The sequence below is a fragment of the Hippocampus zosterae genome, chromosome 10 (genome assembly GCF_025434085.1).
Source record: "Hippocampus zosterae strain Florida chromosome 10, ASM2543408v3, whole genome shotgun sequence".
NCBI lineage: Eukaryota > Metazoa > Chordata > Actinopteri > Syngnathiformes > Syngnathidae > Hippocampus > Hippocampus zosterae.
Window position 1 is genome coordinate 11407480 of NC_067460.1, and position 27217 is coordinate 11434696.

Consider the following 27217-nt stretch of genomic DNA (forward strand, 5'->3'; position numbering starts at 1 on the left):
AGCCGTTTTATTTTGACAGCTCTCAAATTTTACTCTGTTGAAACGGGGACCAGATCTTATCTTTTAAGAGTAAAACGTACACTACAAAATTGACCGTGTAATTGCCATGCACTCAACTGCCATTTGAGTTCTTTATGGTTTCTTCGAGTGTTTTATCTTATGCTTGACCAAAAAATAATAATAATAATAATAATAAATAAATTGCAAGGTTCTGCAACCTGCGTACAAGTTGTAAAGTCCGTGTTGATCTGTGCCACGAGGCGACCCCATTCTACTAATCCGCGCACTAATTCTCCCCCGGAATCCACTCGAGACCATTCACTGACACGCTGAACTGATGGAACATCGCATTATCGCTCCGCTGGGCTCGGCCCGAATAGGAGAAATTGAGGAATTTCATTCTCCCTAATGGAAATTGATTTGTGCAATTTGTTAAAAGTGTGACAAGGGCAACTGTGTTGTGTCCCCGGAAAAAAAAAAAGCATCTGGGGACAGATAGACACCTACGTCCGTGTATTACTGCGCTTCAGTTGAGCAACTCGCCTGTGTAATACGTTCCGGGTCATGAATCATGCCCCCCACTGAGAGCTTTAGTGGGCTGCGTCGGTGTGTATGGATTGTAGGTCGTAGGGCAGGACTCTTCTTACTTAGGGGGGTGTGATCAGGCCAGTTTCCTCATTACAGTGGATAGATCTCACTGACCTAATCCGTTAATGGCTTTTCGAGTACAAGATACGTGTCCTTTGCGTAATTCATCCATAAATGACCATTAGGACATCTCTGATGTACTTTATTTTGTTCATTAAATCATTTTTTAAAAATTTCAATGTACTCTCATAATTGCTGAATACTCATCAAATAACTCCCCCCAAAAACAAATCTGGCCACACAGATCATTTCTGTGTGTTTAGTCAAGAGAGAAATTAATTTAATAAACAAAGAAATACAAGGGCACGTGCTCAAGCCCACTTTGGTTTCTCCCACTATCAGAGATTTTCACGGACAAAGTTAAAGAAATGACTCGGCACACAGGAAAAGTCTTCAATATCGGCGGGAGCTGATCTCTGACGGCGAACAACGGTTTAGTTGCTCCGCGATCACATTCGGCTCCCTCTCCGACGGTTCGAACTTTTATTGCAAAATACTGCCCCCGAGATTTGCATACCGCGCCCCCCAGTCCGGCCCCTCCGTAGTGATCTGATCTACCCGTATACAAAAGTCACAGACTTTACTGATCACAAATGTCCACCTGGGCGCGACAGCTGTTCCCAAACTGTCTTTTGGTATTCAACAACTCTTTGTTCCCAATTTGTTTATTCCCACTCTGTGTTTGAATCTAGCCTTCTTCCATCTGTTCGCCCCCTTTGCTTTGATGTGATTACTCAAGAAAAGGCCCTTCGCCCAAACGGCCGACACCTCTGCGCTGAGTATGTCCAAACATGCCTAAATTAACCGAAACTTTAAACATGATACAATTTTGTTCAGAGATTTCTCTCTCACCTACATGTGTGTGCATGCCTGTGAGGATCTTATTTTATCCATAATCATATTTGGAAATAACCATGTCCGGGTGACGGTGAGGGGATGTCACACATTCTGAATGTGTGAACTGCTGTGTGTGTGTGAGTGTGTTTGCGTGTGTGCGTGGGACTCGCAGTAGGTTCAGGAAGTACGTTTGCTTTCTGCGACTGGCGTGAATCATAATTTCATCACTTTAGGGAGCTGCAGCCAGTCAAGATGTGCAATCACCCAATCTGGTTGTTATCAATCACTTTTTTTCCAGTGCAGTACTGCAAGAGTGCACGCTGATATAAATAGCTTTCATGCTGCATCTACTTCCGCCGCAATCCTTATTCATCGCATGCGGCACGCGCACCCCAATACGTGCACAAACTTGTAAATTGAAACCCTTCAGGATAACGGTATCAAATCCTGATGAACTACATCAGGATGCTCTACATCGACATTACCTGGACCGATAGATGGGTAGGTAGGTAGGTAAGTGCGTGTATGACTATTAGGGGTAAGGCGTTTAACAACAGAGAAGCCTGGTTTGACACAAATAATTTTTTTCTGTATTTCTGCATATAGTGGTCTATATAGAGAGAAGCAGGCGTCTATTCGGGGTTAAGTGTTAATTCGAAGGAGGCCTAAATTTGTTCACTACAAGTTTGGATTTTTAAAAAGATCTCAGATAGCTGCCATGGGTACTTGAGCATACAAAGCATTTTTTGTTGTTTTTTTTTTGATGGAGGAGTACTATATTTATATATGTTGGCTACTGTTGTTCAAGAGTTATTTTTCATATTCCAGAATTTTGTGTATATGACAGAGTGCCAGGCGTCTATTTGAGGAAATACATTTATCACAGAGGAGGCCTAGATTTTCATATGGGCTACACAACTGCTACAAAGCACATTAACACACGTTGTAAACATCGAAAGGCTTTTTTTTTTTACATAGACAACGGTACCTGGTCTACTGGAGAAAGGCATTCATTCATTCGGGGTCAGTCCGTTTGTTTATATTGCATTCACCCCCCCCCCCCCCCCCCACCCCCATATGTTCTCACAAAACAAATAACAATGATATTAAAATATCCACACACGGCTTTGTTTGTCCCACTATGCGTTTTAGCTTCCTACGTCACGTCTGCTGTGACCCCAACCCCAACCCTTATAGACAGTTAATATATTTTTCATGAAAAAAAGGTGCGGCCCAGTAGTCCAGTGGTTAGCACGTCGGCTTCACAGTGCAGAGGTACTGGGTTCAATTCCAGCTCTGGCCTCCCTGTGTGGAGTTTGCATGTTCTCCCGTGCCTGCGTGGGTTTTCTCCGGGTGCTCCGGTTTCCTCCCACATTCCAAAAACATGCGTGGCAGGCTGATTGAACAATCTAAATTGTCCCTAGGTGTGAGTGTGAGTGCGAATGGTTGTTCGTTTCTGTGTGCCCTGCGATTGGCTGGCAACCGATTCAGGGTGTCCCCCGCCTACTGCCCGGAGACAGCTGGGATAGGCTCCAGCAACCCCCGCGACGCTAGTGAGGATCAAGCGGCTCGAAAGATGAATGAATGAATGAATGAATGAAAAAAGGTGCTGGTTCCACAAAAAATGAACCCTATGCAAAAAATGATAATAAAATAAAATAAATAACAATTAAAAAAGGGATTCTATGAATAGGAATATGAACTGTATTTTTCAGTTAAAACAGTCTGCATGGATAGCCACAAGCTCCATTCTAATATTTGATTGCGGTTCATATTTGAAAGTTCAAAACCAAAACAGACATTTCTAAATTCTAATTGTGGCGGGAGAAAAAGCGCTTTTTGATCACCCCCCCCCCCCTCCGCACCCCCTTCCACTTTGGTGTCAACTGTGCATGTGTACTATATCACTTTTTGTACACTCAGTTAAATACAACTGTACTGTACCGAACACATGCACGGTACTGGGGAAGCAAGTTACTGTAACTTTTGCATGTTTAATTTTGTGATTCTTGCGCAGCACTTTGAGAATCTCTCAGGGGTGTGACAGCAGCAGCAAGTCACAGTTATACAATGAGTGGATGTTGGAGTCGTGTAATAACAACAACAAAGTACAATCGAGAGTAGGGATGACGTGTTGTCTGATGAGAAACATTGTCATTGAGAATGGAATGAGGTGATGGTGAGCAGCATCTGTGTTTTGCACCCGCCGCACCCCACCCGAAAATTGGATGTTAACGTCCGAGCATAAATACCCAGGAGGTGCTTGGCCCATTAAAGATCGCCCTTTAATTACAAGGGGCCGAACGCAGACTTGCACATCAGATAACACTGACAGTTGCCACGGCGCACCGAGGGCAAGATGGCAGTCGGCATGGAATTTACTGCGAATACAAACAAGGCTTGAAGGGAAAAAAAAGACATTCCTATAAAACGTTTACTGCGTCTACACTTTGTCCCGTTTTAAGCATGTAAAGCGCGCCTGCGGAGCCGTAACGAGCGCTGACGCCGTCATTTCTCGCGCTTTTATTTGCCGGCGTTTCCGTTTTATTGGAGGTTTACATTTGGGATCTGTTGTGCATCGTAATTTCATTGCAGTCGCACCTGCGTAGCCATTCTTTTCTCACCAATTAATTTGTCGCCATCATTGAGCGGGAACTGCATGTGTTCATATTCACACCTGACTTATATCTAATCGTGATTCTCAAAGTGTGGTACGCAAAGAAATTGCGGGATTCAATCGACAAACTCGGATAGATTTAATAGTGTTTTGGTAAGTTTTGAGGCCTATTTTGAAGACTTAAAGAGCAGCTGGGTAACATTATGAGTATTTTCAAACTTTGAGTATTTCAGGGAGTATTTCCGTAGAGTGAAGCATGGATGTCTCGATCAGAGGCGATTGCTCTAAGACTGCAAGGGAAGCTCAGCTTCCCCTAAAATGTCCAAAAAGAAGTGATCAAATAAAAGTGTGTACATACAATTGTGTGTACATGTCATTGACTAAATATGCGCTACGTTTTTCCATATCAGCTTCTTATTACTGGTTACGACGGGAATCTCTTCTCATTCATTCCCACAGCTTCACTGTGCTTTAAAGCAGGGGTCTCCAACCTTTTTTGCCCCACAGACCGGTTTATGTCAGACAATATTTTCAGGGACCGGCATTTAAGGTGAGGCGGAAATAATACGACAAAATAATATGGTATGAGCTGCATGAAAACGGTGATGTTTTCGAAATATAATAATAAACACCAGGAGCGTCTAATCTGGCCGCAACACTCATTTCGCGATGGTCATGTTTAATACTTTCAAAATACGATACAATGCAAATTCAAAGTGCGTGAAAATTACTACTCACCACGGCCCCGAGCTTGATTTTCTCCAACCAGACGGTCCCATCTCGAGGTAATAGGAGACAATGACACCTCAAGTGTGTGTTTTATGTCCAGTCTACTTCGGAATTTTGTTTTAGTCGCCACTGCTGCAGAAAACCAGGCCTCACACATGTAGCATGTCTGAAATAGCAACAGTGCTATCTCTGTTGGCGATCTCAGAATATTCAGCCATAACTTTAATCCAGTTGGCTCGAACGTACTTTTAAGGTCGCCGTCATTTGCGATCTCCGGCAGTTTTTTCACTCATTGTGTTATTAGCGTAATCGGTCACATGACGCAGAAGGATGTGACAGAGAATCCGGTAATTTTTCAAAATAAAACATCTTTCGTATTCCGAAATAAATGAAACGGAATGAAGGCTCTTTTTGGTTCTTTCTGTGCGCCCCAGTGCCAAATGCCCTGCGGACCGGAATCGGTCCGCGGACCGGCGGTTGGGGACCCCTGCTTTAAACTGTGTGGACGCTGAGCGTCTACAGCGCGGACGCTGGGCGTCGAGAGTGTTCAGGGTAGGTTGTCGCAATGCATCGAAATGAGACGAGTCATTGGATAAATGCTGGTTTTGTCCCGCCCATCGGACGCTCAGCTTCTCTGCATGATTATTGGATGATCTGTCTGAGGCGGAATCTCTTTTTCATTGACAGCGAAATGAGCCAATCACTGATCTTTTGGTGGAGGCATCCGCGGGAGCATTTTTCAATTCTCATTCTGTTCTGAGTTGAACTGGAGACTTCTTCTAATCATTTTAGCGACGCTCTTTGTTGAAAACGACTAGCGACAAATTAATCTTTTATTTCTGGTGGGGTTTTGTTGTAGTTGCTGTAGTTGTAGGACACTAGTTAAGTCTTTGGAAAAGACGCCTTGTTGGTATGACGGGGTCACAGATCATTTTCTTGAAAAGGAACGGAGAGTAGAATTCACGTATAAATAATCGGACATATTTTATGATGTAGACCAAAATTGAGCTTCCCCTCCTTGACCAGCATCCGCCACTGGTCTCGATCACATTTTTACGTCCGAGTCCAAGTGACTTGATTTTGCTGAAACCCGAGTTTCCAAATAGTCTCAATGATCGTTTTTTCTTTTTTATTTGAAGAAAAGTATCCTGAGATGATACCTTTGTCGATGGCTGTAAACCAGCAGTGGTTCCAATTCAGTAAACAACTAAAATGTTATTCCTGATTTTAGAAATGAAGAAAACTTGCAAGTCTGCATGCCATTTTATGGAAGGGGTTCTTTATTTATTTATTTATTTATTGAAACGTGTCATTTTCCTTATTTGAACAGCAGCATGGATACAGAGCATCTGTCATTTATTTATTTTGTGTGTGTGTGTGTTTTTCCAAATCTAAGAGAAGATTATGCACGCTTGTTTGGTTGCTGTTATTTTTCCTTTTCTCCCCTTCCAGTGGGTGGGCATTCATGTCTTTTATCCGGCACACTGAATATCGTCTTTCCATTGATCAGGGCCAAGAGGAGTATGAGAGCTTGGCCCCAAAGCGAAGTGACGCACGAGGCGATGCGTGAAAAAGATGTGGGTGGCCAGCCTCTTTTTCGATGCAATAACATGAGGAGCCATTACAAGCAACAATCCTCTTGATCCCCCCTCCCTCGCTTCCTCTCAAATCCCTGGTTCGGCCTTTTAGCTCAGCATTGCACATCCCAGTGGGCATCAGGAACAACCCCCCCACCCCCAGCAAGTTGCTTACGAATGAGAATTTTTTTAACTGAAATGAATTAAATACAAATAATCTGACAAATCAAACAGGAGAATGACGCTTGTAGCTATGTGTGGTACCTGTATAAACCTTTTTAAAGCAGAATTTCTTTTTACAATGCTCTATGGAAAGTGTGGGACAAATAAAGGATATCTTATACTGCATTCTGTTATGTTCCGCCGACTGAAAATGACATCACGGTGCGTCAGAGGTCATCTTGCAAAAGTGACATGACCAAACCCAGAATACGAGGTGAGCGGTGAGGTTGGTTATCTGAGCCATGAGGCACTCTAATGTCCTTTTCTGCTACCAGCTAGTGGCAAAATGGCCGCCCACTAAAAACGGGTAAATTTTGCTGCTTAAATCAAATTCCACAAATGTATTCATCACATGCAATGTTTAGACTAGTTGGGGCACATAGAATACATTTTAACAAAAACGTTTGTCTTGGCTTCCCTTTTTAAAATCCAGTAGGCTACTGTACTGTTTTTTTAAAAACAAAACTTTTCTGCACAGTGCTTTTTAGGAACATTTCGTGTGTATGTAACTTAAGTACAATACATTTTTATTTAATTCAAAAGAACTGTTTTACAATATTTAGGTACACATTTTTTAAAATGCGTTTGCAATATGTTTTAATCACGTTTAAAAAAAACTTATTACAGCAAATACGATTGCCTTGTTTTGAATGAACACATGGGCCTACTATGTGACTGTCCTTGATTCATTACGGTGGTACTCGGTATAAAAAGTTTGAGAACCAGTATTGTGGGCGGTAATCAGTAGGAACACAACGTGACGATGAACTCCAAACGTTGGACTGAATTTGGGTAGGCGTTCGTTTTGTGCGTAATCACAGTTGTTAAAATGCCCATACTTTAAAAAAATGGACGTACCATACTGTTGATAAAGCATTGATGACGGTAACCGTTGGACTTTGAGGCATCATTACTGTTTAATTGTGGAGATCTTCCACTCTACCCAATTTGCAATGTTTTAACTGCTGCAGTGTGCTTCAAGACACCAACGACCATCCACCAGCAACTTTCTTCCCACACTCTGCCTCTTCATCTCCCCTCTTCCTCCTCCACATCCTCCTCCTCGTCTTCTTCTTCTCCCCCCAGACATGATGGCGTGACAGCTGCTCCTCGTTGTCGCAGGTGAACACGCAAAGCGTATTTTAGTGCGTGCGGAAAGATTCGCCGAGGAAGTCGCGTACTACCCCGAGATCTTCCCTTTTCTCCTCCTACTTTTCCTTCGTCCTATTGATCGTCCCGGTGCACGAAGCACACTGGTTGGGTGGTTTTTTTTTGTGTGTGTGTGCAAAAACTAGCTGCGCGCGCTGCGACGCGAGCTATCAGGGGAGAGAAGAGAGAGAGAAATAGAGAGAGAGAGAGATAGAGAGAGAGAACACTGTGCCACTAAAACCCTGGGCGGGATTCCATCATGGTTGCGCAAAGGAGAAGTTAGACTCGAACACTGACTGCGCCTTTGCTGCTTCAGTTTTCTCATTTGCGGGTTTTTTTTCCCATCGAAGCTGATTTTTGTTTTACCGTTTCCAGATCCCTCTTTTTCCCCTTGTTGTTCTTGTTTTTTTTTTTCTCGATACACTCTTTTAAACGCGTGGGATTTATCGGAAGGCAGTGAAAGCAACCAGCGTGCGTGGCGGAGCAAACGTGATGCGCATTGGTCCTTGAATGCACCTCGGGCGCTCAGGATCCTCGAAAGGACTCTGGGGGAGCTTTTTCGTGTCGCTAATCCTCCAGGGGTTGGATTTGAATGCTTGTTTCCCCCCACCTCCCGTTTTTGGACAGATTTAACTGTGACAATCCCCGACGCGTCTTTTGGGATCTTTTCATCAGCTTCCATCCCTCCACAACCAGGCGTCGATTTGGAATACATTAACTCCCCCCCGTTTACCCGACGCGATTCGCCCCCACCACCCTTTCAAAAAAAAAAGTGGAGGCAGCCCGGGAGGGAATCAGGTGCAACTCTTCATTAGTTTTGGTAAGTGGGAGCAAACACACACACGCGCGTGCGGATCGCGGAGGGAGCTCATCTGTTATGTGACGCATAGATTGTGCACGCGAAATTCTCAGTATGTGATGCATGCGAGCGTGTTGGACGACTTCCCCAATGCAGCTCGATGGCTTGTGCTATGAAGCCATCGCAAGGCATAAAAGCTTCTATTGATGGTGTTGGTTCCGCTCAGTTAGCCAAGGTCCGCTGGGCCCCGACCGGTCCGTCTGCATCACTAGTCGGGGTGTTGAATATATACTAAAAGAACCCATGCGATGCACACGATGTCCCGAGGAATGAAGGTTTTCCCCGGGCGTGTCTGCATCAGCACCGCGCACAGAAACCGACTGTTCCTTAAATGAGCGGAATCTTAGAAATCCTCTCTGGTGGTGCACTGGCTGATGGTGTAGTCACATAATAAGGCTCAGGGGGCTGTGCTATTTTGTATACGAGATGGGTAGATTGTTCATTCATAGGTATAATCACAAATCTATAAACTGTGTTATGGGAATTCTTTTGAGAAGTTTGATCCCGTCCAATTTCGGCATCTTAGGGGAAAAAGTGTTCAGCAGCCGGTCTGGGTAAATACCTCTCCATCATCCCAGCATCAACAGACGCCTGTGTGGTGGAAGCAGCGGCGGTGAGGTTGCAAAACAGTAAGAGCCAGGCGAGGGTTAGATGTCAATAAGCTCACGCTCAAAGGCGAGCGAGCGCCGCCGCCGTTGTCGTTTTCACCGGCTTTCGTGTGGCAGCGATTCAGCCGTATAAGAGACCATCCCGGGGGGTAGGAGGATGTGGCTCGAGGCACCGGCTGGCTGCGTTCGCACCATCAGGTGTACTGCAGCTTCAGTAAAAAAAAAGGGAGAACACACGCACAGCAGCGCCAGATGGAGAAAACATTGTTCTAAAGGACGGCATGTTTATATGGCGGCCCGAAGCCTGCCAGTTGTCGCCTAGAATTACGCAGGAAGGTGAAAAATGAAAGTTGTCACGGGGTCTTGGCACGGCTCGATGCTTTGACACATGCCTCCTTTGCCCGCTAGCTGTAAAACATACATTGGACGTCAACAATAGGCAAAGGTCGAGACTTAAAGACAAACGGAACGTCGTACTTGCGTAAAGGTTTTAACAGATTTTGACAGCTTGCAAATGAGTTGAACTTTGCATGACATTCATGTTAGTGACGGTGAAATAGCGTTTAGCATGTATGCCTCACAGGTCTGAGGTTTGGGTTCGAGCCTCCTCTCACATAATGGATTCGCTGACTAGTCAAAATCATTACAAAACAAAATCATTACAAAACAAAACTTGAGCTGCGAGCAACTATGAAGGACCTTTGGCACGTTAAGGTACTGGCACATGAATTCTTTGAAAATGAAGTACATCTGAAAATATGACCTCTATAAAAGGCCAAAAATGTGGCAAAATTTGAAAAACAAATAAATATGGTGGACTTCCAGTTCGGTTTCGCATAAAGCTCTATGAGACTTTTCGGCGGTCTTGGGCTGCCTGTTGCATTCGCCACCCAAATTTTGAAAACCGACCGCATTTTCATGACCAAACGGTACATTTAAAAGTCTTACGTTTCCACCAAAATGGACGGGGCGGCTAATCATGCGGGCTGTCATGTTGTTGTGTGGCTTCGATGAGGGGTCCGCTTGACTGAGTCATGTTGCGCCAACAGTGTCGATATAAGCGGTGTGTCGGCCCGACACACCGCTTATATCGAGGGAAGGCGCACGTAACCGAGGACAGTGTGCGGACATTAACGTGGGAAGGCTGGGCGTGAAAGAGGACGCTATAGGCACGCCCCTAGTAGGTATATCTAGCACGTGCATTGTGCAAAACAACATCTCGAAAATTACACTGATGAAGAGAGACGCTTACGAAGCCCCGTTGACGCCGCAAACAGTCAGTTACGCAGAGGACCATGGGAATCGAATCCAATCCAAGGGTGTCAAACTCATTTCACATTGTGGGCCATATACCGAAAGAACGAGATCCCGGATACAAGCGGCCGAAATGAGTTTTCTCCGCAGGGTGTCCGGGCTGTCCCTTAGAGATAAGGTGAGAAGCTCGGTCATCCGGGAGGGGCTCAGAGTCGAGCCGCTTCTCCTCCACATCGAGAGGAGCCAGATGAGGTGGCTTGGGCATCTGATTCGGATGCCTCCTGAGCGCCTGTCTGGTGAGGCATGTCCCACCGGGAGGAGACCCCAAGGAAGACCCAGGACACGCTGGAGAGACTATGTCACCCAGCTGGCCAGGGAACGTCTCGGGAGCCTGCTAAAGCTGTTGCCCCCGCGACCCGGCCCCGGATAAGCGGTAGATGATGGATGGATGGATGGATGGGCCATATACGGACTTGGTAGATGTCAAGTGGGCCGAACCATGAACATGATACCATACTGTGCTACGAATCACCAAAATCTCTTCTCTTTCCTTTGTTTTGGTCTCTAGAAGCATTGATTGGCGCTTTCATATCATTTGCTGTGTTGGGTTTTCTTCCCCGATCAAAACAATGTTGTCTTCTACTGTGATCAAAACAGTGTGCCGCATAGCGGATAATCCAGGAATTGCATTTTATTTAAAATATTCATTATGTGTCTTCAATTATTTTTTTTTCACTTTTACATTATCCCGTTGGCCAGATCGAACCTCCTTGGGGGCCGGTTCCAGCCCGTGGGGCGTATGTTTGACACCACTGGACTAATCCACGGTGCTTGGTGTTTTATTCTGCCGCTGTGCCAGTCTCACTTGGCTTTCATTATCGATTATTCTCTTGACCAATCTCCACATTCCGACCTACCCGCTTGGGCTACGGAAAGTAATACTTACTTACTTAAAGCATACTTTGCATTTTGAAATGCAACAAAAAGATTGTCGACTAACACATCCAGCTCGAGCACATCACAAACTTGGACGAGGTGCCGCTCACTTTTGACATCTTGGTGAACCACACTGTAGAGAAGAAGCGGCGGGGGCGAGCTACGCCACAATTTGTGAATGGATTGTGGAAGCTTTGGCTAACGTGTCTGCTTGCACTGTTGTTCGAGCTTTCGCAAAAAGCCGGCATCATTTATGAGGAGCCGAACGGCAACAAGACTGAGTCTGACAATGAGGCGAAGGAACCTGGCGTGTTTGATCGTGAACCTGCCCAGATGTTCATTTCGGATACAGAATATCAGGACTTTGATGGATTTGACAATGTACTCGCGTTTTTTTTTTATCTATGCTCATTCTTAAATATTTCAATAAAATACACCCAAATTCAGTTTTGCTCCCGCCGCCTTTTTAAAAACATACACTTGCGTGCTTGCAAGCTACCGTATTTTTTTAAGCTAGCATAAGTATCACCATGCTTGCGTCCAATAATACAATCCGTCTTGTGTATGTGTTAAATACAGAATTAGCATCCGTAACTGTGCAGTATGGTTATGAAAATAGGGTAGGATTAAAAAAAAAAAAGCCCAATAACCCACAACAATATTGAATTTAGCCCGAGGCTGATATGTGTGCAAAGATTCATCGGTTATCACGCACTTAAATGTTTTTTTTTCACCCGGCCCGATGTCTGTGCAATATTTGGTGAGCGTTTGTTCATGTTGAGTGACTGAAAAATGCATTTCATTTCAGAAAAAAAACAATTGGAATCTACATTAAATAAAAAAAAAAAATCTCAGTGTTTGCTTGTTTAGCCCTAATTAAATGGTGAACAACCACATGTAATTGTCATCCACCAAAAAATGTTTCTCTGTGCCTATTTTAACAGTTCAAGCCAAAAATGATGATTCTGGAAAAAACAAATAAATAAAATCACCGGAAGTGCATGCATATAACCGGATTCCTCTTGCATTTTTTTTCTGCTGTGTCACACTTTTGCCACGTTACATCTTTGCACACATTCAAACTGTGAATAAGTTTCTCCCTTACCTCTTTTTTGGATTGATTTGATCTTATTTTATTGTATTTTTATTTTCACAAGTCTTGAAACTTACTGGGCTAAACTTCGACCACGAGTAACAATTTTGCGGGAATTCATGCCCTTATGACAAGAAAAATACCTTGAATCCTTGAAAACTCAACTTTATATCACTCGAAAGCAACACCATGACCGCAAAATAAATACCCAGCAAAGGACAATAAGAATCTTCTAAATATCAATAGCAATTGAAAACAAATGAATAAATAAATAAAACTAACTCTTGTTCCTGCTGCTTACCACTTGGGGGCAAATGGAAGTTAGTTGTCGCTGAGCCTTGATGCATTAGCAAACGCCAGAGACATCCTTGTGGCTGACGACGCCCACTCGGTGTGTTGCGTGATGTTACAGCAGATGCTCCCACACTTCCTGTCATTCGTCGGCCTAATGCAGTCGGGCAGGACTCTGGTTATCATTTCCATGCGTTATAGCTAATCCCCTTTTTTTAAATTGTATTTTTTATTTTCAAAAACATCTCAGCATTGTTCTGAGTGAATCTCTGCAGAGAAGTTGCCACTTTGGAGAGTCTTTCCAATGGCCTCCAGTGCGGAATTAACGGCGTTTCTCGCTCGCCGTTCTGTTGCATTGTGTTTCAGCAGCTGCCCGTGGCGCGGGTGTCATGTGTTGGCCTTATGAAATCGGCAGACTTGATGAGTGTTATCAGACACTGCAGGAATGAGAGTGCAGCAGCCGGCACCTGCTATTGATTTGCCAGTTGAGAAAGACTTCGCAAGACAATGTAGCGGTGTGCCATTGTGCTCATTGTGCAGCCGTGGACTTTTGATGCCGCTTCACCCGCGCACGTTCGTTTCCTCACTGAAAACATTGTTTTGGGGGAGATTTAATCTCCCGGCAGATTTGAATGAACACAGTGGGGCTGTACGGTCATGAAGGATTTTGCATTCAGTCGAGTGCGCTATCGACATTCCCCATTGTTCTTCACGACTTTTGTACAAATATCCTGTCTATATACCGTACGTTGCAAGATATGTTGTGAACATTGCAATACTGCTAGCGTAGTCATCGCTGATCTCTGCAATTTCACGCAACCAAAGAAAACGCCTTCACTCGCTCCACTCAAAAGTCATATTTCATCCATCCATTTCCTTGAGACTGGTTCTCACGAAGGCCAACGAGAACCTGGGTCGAGAGGCGGGTTTGACTGAACTGTCGACGGCAGAGTGAGATCTCAAGTTTTTAAAAAAATATATACCGTATTTTCCGGACTAAAAGGCACTCCGCTCCTTAAAGCTTTCTACTTTTTTTAAAAGCTCACAGCACGCCTTTAAATCCGATGTGCCTTGTGTATGGTCATTACGGTAATATGTCGGCCTCAAAATGGCTCCTTGCTAGAGACATGCTTCCAACGCAGAGTTCAAACTGAAGTCGATCGGTTACGCAGCTGAACACGGAAGTAGAGCAGCGGCAAGAGAGTTCAACGTTAACGAGTCAATGTTATAACTTGCTGGTGGTTAAGTGAAGTGTATCGCTGCTTTATCAAACAAGTTTTCCTGACATCTGATCGTTCTGTTGGTGTTTCCTTGAGCGTAGCTCCATCTAGTGGACGCATTGTAGATTGTATCTTATAATGCTGTGCGTTAAATGTATGAACAATTATAAAATAGGCAATTCATTGAAGGTGCGCCTCATGATCCAATGCTCCTTTTAGTGTGGAAAATGCGGCATTTTGAAAAACAAAACCAATATGGGGGGGGCAAATTTCTTTATTTCATTTATATGCATTTATATGCATTCTTGAAATTGAGGCTTGTGATCACACGTTTACGCATGTCGTAGTCTGGACCAGATTTACAATAGTTTTGGACGTTGCACCATCACTCATTTTTTATTTTGTTTTGACTGTTTTTTTAAAAAATTAAATTCAGTTGATTTGAAATAGTTTATACAGCAAGTTGTTTCTATTTTGTGGGAGAAATGCTGAAATTAATCAAAGCCAAAGATGCAGTTTATTTGGCGCACATATTTTTATTTTTTTTTCAAATTTTAGTTAGGGTTAGTCTTCGTTAACTATAATCCCCTTGGTCAGGACAAGAGATGAGCATAATAATGTTCATCAATAATAGTTATGGGTTATTTTGATTGTTCACTTTTGGCTATCTTGAGTCAAAATACACAAAGGAGGGCAAATTATAGCACGCTTAACATCCTGTGACCACGTCGTAGTTAGTCTTTCTCTGTTTTGGATTTGTTTGGTCCGCTTGAAAGTGGAAAACCTCGTCAGGAGCCGTGACTCTGGCGCAACTACTTTGCAATCTCAAGGAGCGAAACATGGTAACTGAATTGTGGGAAGGTTTTGTACCTGTGTGCAGGCACCAGCACAAAAACAATTTGAAGGAGGTCATTGGCTTTGTTCTGATACAGAAATTAACTTGAAATCGTCTCCCCGGCTATTTAAAACTTGTTTTGAATTCAAGTGCAGATAAACAATGGTGGATTAGTGAATGTTACGCTACGACGGTCTTGGAGGATGCCGGCAGGGGGGATGTGTGTGTGTGTGTGGGGGCAAGGGGGCTCAAATAGTTGGTCCCCCACCCTGTAGGCAGAGCTCCAATTGCATGAAAAAATAAGCTGCAGGAAAGTTCTAATTACAATCAGTCCCAAGACCAAAAGAATTAACCCTCCAAAGAAATTTCTGTGACAAATCAACAAAAGCATCCCCATAATAAAGCCTTTTAAAGTGACTAAAAAGGTGGCATAAGGTGAATTGAATTTAGGACTCAAAGCGAGTGGTATAAAATTTAAGAGGGGGAAAAAAAAGAGGATCTGACTGAGAGGTTACCACTGTTAAACAACACTGGCGAAATTTGCAACGGTCATTTGCTTGGAAGGCTTTTAAAGACTCATTGCCTGTACATACATACGTGAGCTGCTGGAATGTGAAAAAGCATAAAATGGTCATTGCAAATATTTCAGCTCTTACCCTGTCACATAAGTGATATTATTACGTTGGCTTGACCTTTTGACAGCATGGATTGACTTTTTTTTTCTCAGTTGCACCTTTAACTGGAGAAATCTCGCGCTAAATGGTCATGTTGTCCTTCTATTGACAACAAGCAAGTTGAGACTTGAATCAACAGTCCCTCAAGTAACGCACTCCATTTTGTCTCTGTTGTTTGGGACACGATTAATCAGCAATCAGTTTCACAAAATTCAAGGTTGTCAGCTCACTGATACCCTGCGACATTCAAGAAATGATGATGAGGATGTTCTCAGTTTTGTCTTATGTCCTCCACACCCCAAAAAACATGTTTCTTTGATCAAGTAGAGACTAAATTGGCCCGAAGTGAATTACTGCAGAGAGAGTTTTTTCCGATTTACTATTAAACTATTTTTATCACCATTCCCACAGATCCTTAAAAAAACCCTAAAAGGAACTGAAGCCATGAATGTAAAAACAAGGCCTTAGTTGGCATTAAAATGTCAAATCAAACAAGTCTTAAAAATGGTCACAAGATGATTGTAAATCTCAAAATAACTTTCTTCCACAAATAATTTACCAAATGAGTGTCGGGGGAACATAACATAATCACAAAAGTGGAACCAACAAAATGAGCGTGTTTAACAACAGATGCATGTTGTTTATGCATCTGTCGCAACTTTGGACAACGTGACGACATTGTGAAGTTGGTCTGAAATTTAATTTATACGTCCTATCAAATGGCATTAAAACATTTCATAAAATGTAGCTTTTGATCGCAACTGGACTGTTCTGGTTGTCTTAGATCTCCGAAAGAATGACACTATTTGTGGTTTGGACTTGGAGCTGAAGTCATTGCCTTTTCAGGCAACTCAAGCTGGTCCTCGCCAAACCTTGTTGCATCAACTGATCACCCGAAGAAAATCCACAGTAGCGCAGGCAGATCATCCAAACTCCACACAGGAAGCTCATAGCCCAGACTCAAACCTGTAATCTTCGAACTTTTTACCACGTGTTACAGTGATACGCCTCTCCAACGAAATCATGTTTTCAGCAAGACATTTTTCACAACATTTCACTGTAGCAAATTTGATCTCAGATGTAAACACACACACACATATGTGTACATGCACATGCAAACATATGTGTACTCTTGATTTTTATTCCAATAGTGCATACGTATGAGCATACACTTGTTTGACACTTCATATAGTCAGTGTAGAAAGGAAAACAAGGGAAAGAAATTGCAAAATTTATGATCAGCATTCACTTTCACTTACATCAATTTCTTGGATAATATATATATATATATATAATATTTTGCTTCCTCCATCTTTCATTTTGATCACTTTTACCCTCTCTTCCTGTGTCAGAGCTCTTCTTGTCTTAGCTGCTTGACCTCCAAAGGTCCGTTAGGCAGCCATTTTAGCAATGGAACGTTCTTGCTTCGTCTGAAACTAACAATAACAAATACTTCCTTGACAACTGCGCATGTGTAAACCAGTGTGGTGGTTGCTGTTGCCGTTTCCGAACGAATCAGTTAGAGGTCGCTGTTGGATTAGACTTTGTTGTAGTGAATCTCGTCTCGAGGCAAGAGAAGAGAAAAAGATTTCGTATAACGCAAGAGGGTTTGTTTTTTTCATTGTATGGGGGCAGGAGAGTGGGAATGGTGTTAATGCATGAAGATATTTTCACACGATTGGGTATTCGTTGTAGAGGAGTTTCACTGTACCTACTTAGCCAGTTTCTTTGGCAAACAACCCCAAAATGTGTCCATCCGAACCAGCCTTGTGAGGATGCTGGTTCATTAATTTTCCACCGGCCTTCACATTTAAAGCTGTCAGGAAAAAGGGCTATCCGCCAACCCGTTTGTGCTCTGAACAAGTCAGGCGGCGTTCTAAATGAAGCGCAGTATTTATCTTGCGTAACTGGAGGTGTCGTTAAAATCAATTGATCAAGCACAAGGGGGAAGCAAATGCACGTGGTTAGTCGATTAAACGAAGCTTAATGGGAGAGAAGCGTAACGCCTCTCCACGAGTACTCCAGATATATTTGCTGGATTCGGGGGTGGAGGGTGGGGCTGTTTGAATTAAAGAGTCATTTAGTGCCACACAGAGCAGCGACCATGTGCCGATTCGGCCAATGACTGATGAACAAGGTGAGCGGCCGCAGTGAAGGCGCTGTTTCGAAAGTGAGACACTTTGCTGCGCGTGATAGGTGTCGCATGTCAAACGGAGCCACGAGGGTGTGATCGGAATTGGAGAAGAAAGAGGGCGTTTATGTGTGTGTGTGTGTGTGTGCGCGGGGTGGGAGGCGGGGGTTGATTCTGAAAAACGTGCAGGAAGATGCAAGCTGTCGGAGGGATGCAGATTGGCATTAAATTGAGTAAGGAGGCGATTGGGCCGAATGCTTTGAGGGATGACACTGAGCACCAAGCTGTGCTCAGCGAGCGGCCATCCTAATCCAAACATACATCATTAAAGCTGCCCACTGCCGCTCGAGGCCTGACACAAATATTCAATTTAGAGGATACATGCTGCAAAGCATATGGATAAGTCCAATAGGCTATCATTTACGCCAGGGCTTCCCAAATAGCGGGATATGGACTCAGACTGAGAATTTTCATTTTTCCATACAGTGTCATTATTTACTGTACATTTATGGCAACCTTCACTTTGACGGCACTACATTTTCTCGATGAAATGTCGAATTTTCCTCTGGTACGGTTGCTGTCATGAATGAATCACGGAGTACCAAGAAGAGTACTTGTCTGTACCAAGACAGTACAGATTGATGGCATTTAAAATGGAAGCTGGGGTTATAATAGTTTGGGATTTTCTATGTATTTATTTATGGGGGGACTTTTGTTTTTTTTAAATTCAGTTATTTTTACTTATTTTTTAAACATGGTTAGTTTTTATGAGCTTGTGCTTCATTTTAATTTGTCTTTTTTTTTTGGTTTATGTATTAATTTTAGTTTTGACTACTATGGCGTGTTTTTCAAGTCACTCAGTATTGTGTAATAAAGTAAACTACAATCTGCAACCCACACTTTGATCTTTGTCTTTAGTGAAGTTTACGGGCCTTTCACCATTGATCTGAAGGCGACATTGATTTAAATCAACCTTTCTGGAGCCGTATCTGATCTTTCTGATCACTATCTCCTGACCCGAGAAGCATTTCCGTTTGGCTCTCTTGAGAAAACCAATGAAGCTCTCCATAAGAATTTGAAATGCAAGCAGCGCCATTAAATAATGCATAAGGACAATAAATATGACTGTATAGCGCTTGTACAGGTCTGACCAGTTCTATTGTACTCATCTCAGAGCCAGTGGACAAATGTGGAGCGATTAATGCACTCGTCATCCGAGTGGAGTAGCATTAGGAAGGAGATAATGCCTTTGTGAATTCACTTGACTTCATATGCCCACCGTGATGAGCTTTCAATGGGCCCCCCCTCACGCATTGATTTATTTTCCAAAATGAGCGTATGTGCTCCTCATCAGACACTCTGGTTCTCACTGGAGATGTTGAACTCTGCGGCCTATTAAGAGGCTGTCAGACAGCAGAAGCACTTAACTATTCCGGCGAAGTGAAGAGCGGCGAGCGTCAACTTTCTCTGTTTGCTTCAAAGTCCTCCGCGTTAATGCAGACGCATGCATAATGTAGCACCACCTCGCAAACTTGAGGGAGCGACCGTAAAGTCTCACTATGGACTTTATTTTTAGCTTCTACAAAGTTCATCGTTGGAGAGTATCTTTGGGTTAGCGTGGTGGTCGTATGTGGCTCTTTAGCGCCGCCCTAGTGGCTCCCTGGGGCCTTTTCAAAAATGTTTGAAAACGGAAAAAAAGGGGGAGGGAAATATATATTTTGTTTCAACATGTGTTCTGGAAGAGGATAAATATGGCACGAGCATTTTTAACATTTTTATGGAATGTGTTTGTAAGTGGGTGCGTGGTGCGTACGCATGCGTGTGCGGTAACGGGTTGATCGCGGGAGGTTGTTTGATCGAAAAGTAGATCCTCGGTCAAAAAAGGGTGGGCAAGCCTGCTCTTCAGATGTAACGCAGGGGGAAAAAAAACTTTTACTCATGAAGGCTAATTGTGTATTTGTAGCCAACTTAGTTATTTTGATAGTAGGCTAATATGGCTAATATAGATACATCAAGTGTTGTCTTCATTATAAGGCTTCCATAAGGCTTTTATTTTTATTTTTTTGCGGCTCCAGACATCTTTGTTTTTCGTTGTTTTGGTCCAATATAGCTCTTTCAACATTTTGGCTTGCCGACCCCTGGTTTAGCATGTTAGCAGTTGGCAGCAGCATCGACGTCCCACGAGGAGCGTGGATCATGTGCTTGAGTGATTCCTTTTAAACTGCGCTTTGCTGTTTGCTGTTATAGTGTAGCCTAGTAACTTGTCCAAATAATTCTTAGTTCAATATCAACAAATGCCAGTTCCTCTTGATTTTGTGTTTGTGCCGCTTTCTGCGCTTGTTGCTTGTTAAACCATAGCTACTTCCTATTTACATTTACGTATTATTGTTGCTCAAAACGTAAAAAATTCTGACGATAAATCCGTTGTCATTATTGTTGTAATGTGACTGAAGTAAAAGTCAAACAGTTAAAAAAAATCATTGATAGAGCACTTCTCACAGAGAGGGCTCACAAACTGCTTCAGCTCGTCAAACTACGACAATATACAGTAATCAAACATCAGCACAAGGGGTGGCTGTTGTCATTGTGAGCACTTGAAAAGCTGCAAATCAAAGGGCCATCCATGTTTTTGTCGACGGGTGCCAGTTCGCTCGACGCAAAAATGGGCGCATCTTCATTTTTGTTCCGGGAGCAAGTCTTGTTTACCTCACCGATAAAACCAAAGTATTTATCCATGATAAATCTGATACTTTAAATTTTGATGATTAATTTCTTGCTCGTATGTGTTAAAAAAATACATGGGAAGCGGGCCTTGACAAAATAAGTAAATCACAATATTGTGGAAGAAAAAACGCAATGAGATTAAAAAAAAAAAATCAGTCCTACCTCAGTCAACCTAATTGCCATGCATGTTTGTGGAACATGGGAGGAAACCGGTGTAGCTGGAGAAAATTCAAGCAAGCACGGGGAAAACATGCAAAATTCCCAAAGGAAGACCAAAGCTGATATCAGAACCCAGAATCTCATAGCAGTCCGGCGAATGCGCTGACCACGAAGATCACTATGCACGTGCCCTCCCTCAAACATTCAATCAATAGAATAAGTTGTATAAAACATAAAAATCGAGATCCACATCACAGGGTTTTGGTTCAATAGAAATATTTTTCTATTTCCACCCCAGGAAGCCGTGATGGAAGATCACCTTGACCGAGCAACAATTCACAATCCTCACGTTCAGTTCGTTTTTTTTCCGACCTTGCAAAAAAGCCTCTGGCTGCTTGCCAATTAAGTGATGCAACGCTTTTGATATTCACCTGCTATTGCTGTGGGCCGATTGCGTTGCTCTAAGCCATATTGATCAATTGCGTCCACTATTTCATAAGCCTGTAACGAGTCTCTTTAACCAAGCCAAAAAAAAAAAAAAACAGGAAAGCCGACAAAAGTCATGAATGCATGAGTGTGTGAAAAGCAGGGCCAGTGGGAATGAAGATGTTGGGATTACATGTGTGCCGGCCTCTTCCATTTCGACCCAAACAGACACATTCAGTTTGGGGACGCCGAATGGTGTGCAGTTGTGAGAAACGCCCACCCGGAGTCACATAAGTGACACTATTTCCGAAAAGATGCAGCAGTCGCCATGGTTGAAATCAGACCTGTGGCTGACACAGACGGAGGTGGTCCAAATTGAAAAGATGAAGCTCAGTGTGGTTCCTGACACTCACACTGTTAATTGCAAACACATCTGAGTCACTGATCAGCAGAGACGTTGGACTCGACCCAGTTTGTGGAAAGCTGAATATGATTCTTTTCTGAATCTCCACTTTTTGTTGCAACCTCGGATTTACGTGGTACCGTTCGACTCTTTTCGGCCTAAATATGGTAGCTTCTCCCGGTCATCTGGTATAGCGGAGAGCAATGCCATCAAACATGTCAACAGTCACTCAAAAACCCAATGATCCAAACAAACAACAACAATCATTTGTAACACTCATGTATTTTCACAAATGATGTTCAATCAAAGTAGCTGTGAAAAAATAACAGTGGTATAGCCAAGTGCCTTGCCCAAACATGGTACAACCCTCAGGGTACCTTTACTTGAAAAAAAAATAGGCTTTGGGTTTGTCCAGGACTAGTTTGCCTGCTGGACAAAGGAACATGCCTTTGAGACAAAGAATCCGGGTAATCCCACTTCATATTATTCATAGATTTATTCCTGCTTAGATCGGAAGTAGGCAAAATTTGGTTTTGTTGTCCTTGTTGAAGATCAATGCTTGATGACTGTTGTTCATGATGTGCGTTAAGGGCACGTATGTAACATCTGCTGCTGACCTTGGGTGAGAGGCGGGGTGAACCCTGGCAGCAAGTTGCTGCCAGGGTTCACCCCGCAAGCCACATATAGACAACAATTTACACCCAGACATGCTGTCTGAATAATTTAGCCTACAATAAAACAAAAACAAATAATTTTGGAATTGGGCAGCCGAGTGGTCCAGTTGTTAACGCGTTGACCTCACAGTGCAGAGGTAACGGGTTCAATTCCAGCCTGGCCTCCCTGTGTGGAGTTTGCATGTTCTCCCCGTGCCTGCGTGGGTTTTCTCCGGGTACTCCCGCTTTCCTCCCACATTCCAAAAACATGGTTGGCAGGCTGGTTGAACACTCTCAATTGTCCCGAGGTGCGAATGGGAGCGCAGTGGTTGTTCATCTGTGTGTGCCCTGCGATTGGCTGGCAACCAGTTCAGGGTGTACACAGCCTGAAGACGCCTGGGATAGGCTCCAGCACCGCCCGCGAAACCTTGTCAGGAGAAGCGGATCGGAAAATGGATGGATGGAATTGGAGGAAGCCAAAGTACCTGAACAACATGGCGAGAACATGCAAAGCACACACAGGGAGGCTTGAACTGAGAACTCAGAACCTCTTGGCTTTGCGGCAAACCACTAGCACACCATGCTCTCCTGTTTTTACCAGTTCTTTGAAACGATGAGATAGAGCGAGAGAGACGTGCCAACCGACTGAATGAAGTTTGCGTGTGTACGCTTTTACTGCAGCGGCACTTTTCTTGAGGTTGACAGAATAAACGGTTGTTCAGCACAATGCTCTACATTTCCCCAAGCTGGACACTTGGGCAGGTTGGCTTCTTGCTGACAGTGTGTGAACCGCTGCTCACGAAATCCATCTGTCAGATCAACATCGATTGGACATTTCCATGCTTGATTTTTGTTTGAGTTTTAAACACTGTGGCTGATTGTCGCTACCCGTTCCCTGCCTGTGAAATTTGTCCACTGACTCAGTTGACAGCAAGGCACGGCATTTTCTAGTATCGCATGGAGTCAACAGCTCATTTTTGTCATTAGCATAACGCCAAATCTGCAGAGTATGAGGCAAAGGTGTTCACCCCTTGCCCCACCGTGCTGCCCCGCAACAGAAATCCTTCTTAACTCATTCACTCCCAAAGACGTTTTTTAAACGTCTTTTCAGACTCGTCTAGAATTGGCTGGTACTGAATGAGTTTTTAATAAATAATGAGAATGTCATCAATCTGTTCCAGGGGTTAGAGTTTCATCATACAACTTTGAAATAATTGGTCCATCCAGCAAATTGTGAGTTGTTTAATTGTAGAGCTTAAAAAAAAACTGCACTTTGACATTAAGTGAAAGTTACTCTGCAGTAATTTGAATTACTTTGTCATACCACTACAGTGCACAGTTAGCTAGCTAGCTAGCGATGTCAACACCTAAATGATGAGGGTGGTTTGTTTTTTCACTATTTTGAAGCCTCATTTCATTTACTAGAATATTTATTAATTTGATCATTCATTACATTTTGGCAGTTGTTGTTAACGCCACTCTTCCCTGTTCTGTCAAATGAACAAGCCGCATCTTTATTTTCACTTTACATGGACTTCAAATTCTGAAGTTTTGCCTCGGTGAGGATCCAATGAGTTGAAATGATGCGCTTGGAGGAATTAGTAGACTTTGCTATGGACATTTTACTTGACAGCTCCCCCTCCCACCACCACGACCACCAATCGCATGCTTTTATGGATTTGTCTCGTTTTCTTGTCTGCATTGCAGTGCGCCATTTTAGTCACTTTATTTGTCGCATCACCATTTGGATTTCCAGTTAGAAATAACATTAGTGCATCAAGGACATTTTTGCATTTGGGTGGCAGGCCTGCGCGACTGCTTTCAGAGTCGGCGACAAACTACCCTCTTTGTTTGACCGTATGTTGATTACAAATCAGTCTGCTTTTATTGGAGATGAGACTGTTCAAGGACGAAGCTGAGGCCACTGTGACAACCGCTCACCTCTATGTTCGTCCATACGATGCTTCTTTGTTGTCTCCGCAGTAACATAACACTATTTCATTTTCAGTCGTGACACTGCGATGGTGGCACTGCTGCAAACAGAAGCTGAATGTAATGTCTGAAAGGCAATTTAGTGGGCTACTGATAATATCTGATGTGTTATAGTGAGGAATACGATGAGGAAAGAGCACACTGGCTTGCACAGCGATATGTGTACTTATACTTTTCAGGGTCACTTTCCCCAACGACCTTTAACTTGTACGTCTAAGTTTTTTTTTTTTTGCGTCATAGAGAGGAGGAGGGTCTCATGCAATCTGTGAATAATAATAAGCCTTTTGTATTGTAAATCATGTAAAAAAAGCGACCAGTAGCTGGCAGTGGTGCCTCATGTGCTTGAAATGCATGCTTTTACTAAAAGCTCTTTTTTTCTGTTTTTTGCCCAGGAATCGCCATTTTCAAAACATTTAGCCATTTTGTAATGCTGATTGCGGAAGAATGGAAAAAGAGATAGAAACATATTTTTTTTCGACTGAAAGAAGAAAGTACAAACTTTAGTTTGGCAGGCTCCATATTTATATAGCATTAGAACCAAATAGTCTGTGCGCTTTGCAAGATCATTCAAAATCCAGTAAAACGCTGGTTGCTCCAGTGAAAATGGCTGGTATTGAATGAGTTAAGAGTATCCTTTCCAGACTAGTTATAATACTGGCTACATTCCTCCATCTCCTGAGTACTGATATAATGCTTGGGTCTATTGCAGACACACGGCCTCACACCTCCCGTCCCACATATGACACAGTTGTTGCAGAACTGTGAAGAGAAGTACTCTCACCCCAGATTTGAACCAGAGTGCACTGGCATGAAATTCAACAGAAGGGGATGGCACATTCTGTCGCATGGAAATCTGGACCATGTCAGACACGTTTGCCCAATTTCTTGTGAGCATCCTTCCAACTCGAACGTAGGCACAACACAGATGGTCTCTATGCTCTCGTCCCACATCTGGTACTCTTAGTTACTCAACTCGGAGAAGCAGTTGCATCAACTTGGGAAGTAGTTTCCCCAACCCGGATTTGAACCGGTCTTCTAAGTTGGGATAACGGCAGTAGGGACAGCACATTTGGTCATAATAGTTTTTTTTGTTTTTTCCGACTGCAGCATGTGTATGTCCCAGATGCTCCATGTGCAGCACTTTGTATGCAGCGATTGCTGTTTGTTTGAAAGTGCTCTATAAATACTGTTGACTTGACTTGACTTGACAGATGGCATCTCAGCTATCTTCCAACTTCTGGCACATTATTTTTACGGAACTTAATGAAACCGGACCCTCAAACCGGACTTGTAGCTGGGTTTACTGGGTTAATATAGTCATAAAAAATCAATCCTGTGCACTAAAATCAACACTGCACAGCACCTGCATGACTTGAATCAAGAACACTGCTCAGGATTTTTAACTCGGGTCTAAAAAAAAAAGTATTCTGACACTAAATCATACCACATACAGTCACACAACAATCCAGTTTCGATCCCTTCTTTCTCGCACGTGTATAATCACTGTCACTCTATCAGGCATGGATAACCTGCATCAAGGGTTCCTCCAACAAATATGACAAAACTGTCCTCCCACTTCTGACATAATCTCACTTCTGACTTTTAATCGAACTCTGCAGACTCGGGACTCTTCAACCTGCCCCAAACGGTCTTTTCAACTAGAAACTTGGCACACCTCGGATGACCTCCCCACTGGTCGGAGGATTATGCACTCAGTATTTGGACCTGGGTGTATTGGGTAGAAAAAAATGTAGACAGACCCGGACATCAAATCATAGCACATTCTGTTACGGAAAAGCTTCCTGTCGCACACAAGTGCCTGGTTTTGATCACCCGAGTGCCTCACCCATAACTGGGGTCCATCGGATTGGGATAACCTTCCCCAAAGCCCTTCCAATGCTTCAGATGGCCATGCAGCTTTCAGACTATTTGTGACAGGACACAGATCCTTGGGGAAATAAATAACGAGGGCTGGACAATTAACAGACGGGAGATAAATCGACAGTCAGTGTGGTACAGGTGTGAGTGTCTCCGCTTTTCATCGCTGTAAAGGTAAATGATAGAGCTGTAGTTTTTTTGAAAAATTGTACCATGTCAGTCAAGCACACCTTGTTTACCCTTGCTCTTTTTATGCTGTTGGGTAATTCCTCAAATTTGTGCAGATTTTTAGCATTTGCAGGCACTCCCCGAAGCCACGGCAAAAGTGCTGCTTCAGGTATCCAGAGCAGTTTAGCTTTCTTGTTTGTTAAATGACTTTGTGGCTCTTCATTCACAGTTGAGTCCACGCGCTCAGGCCAGGTGGGTGACATTGACTGACACGAGATGTGACCGAGTCGAAACGTTTGCAGCATCATCCCAAACTTCACGGTTGAAAGACGGAACAGCAGCGGCGCGTCCTCGGTGCACCTGCCTGTCAAGAGACATGGAAACGCGCCAGCCTGTCTGGTCCAAAACAAAGCGACGCAGTATCTCGTTGAAGGTCAGTTTTGTATATTTGACGTATGAGAAAGCGCTGCGGTTTCATGGCGTTTGACTTTTTTGGCAGCGAGACGAGGGAAGAATCGATTAAAAACAACGGAATGTAATTGTTTGGTGTGATAGCCACTTCTTTTAATCTTGCAGATGGTGGCTTGTATTAAGAACGAGGTGTCCTTTGTCTTTAGTGATCTTTGTAAACCTTGGACCAGCCGGGTCACACCACTTTGGTTTATGTTCTTATCAATGTTGAATGACTTGACAATGCTGTAATGCAGTGGTGTCAAACTTACGGCCCGCGGGCTGGAACCGGCCCCAAGTAGGTTCGATCCGGCCCGCTGGATCATTTAAAAGTGCCTTAAGGACGCAGAAGGAATATTTGAAACAAAATTCATTTCATAGATTATCCGCTAGGGGGCACACGGTTTTGATCACAGTAGAAGACAACATTGTTTTGATCAGGGAAGAAAACAGCAGTCTCAGTCTGTCACCGAGATAGACCCAACGCAGCAAAAGCGCCAATCAATGCTTCTTGAGACCGAAACAAAGGAAAGAGATGAGATTTTGGTGATTCGTAGCACAGTATGGTATCATGTTGATGGTTTGGCCCACTTGACATCTACCGAGTCCTTATGTGGCCCACAATGTGAACTGAGTTTGACACCCCTGCTGTAACGTAAGACAAACTCGCAGGGGAAAGCAATA

At 43.4% G+C, this 27217-nt stretch overlaps 1 protein-coding gene across 1 annotated transcript in view; it reads left to right on the forward strand.

Annotated features, from left to right (window-relative positions):
- Positions 1-7310: 7310 nt before the first annotated feature.
- The window catches only part of lrfn1 (leucine rich repeat and fibronectin type III domain containing 1), a 145499-nt gene continuing 125592 nt past the window's right edge, over positions 7311-27217 (forward strand). Inside the window, exon 1 of the mRNA XM_052077485.1 lies at positions 7311-8599. The gene's annotated coding sequence lies outside the window, so the exon portion shown is untranslated. The remainder of the gene's footprint in view (positions 8600-27217) is intronic.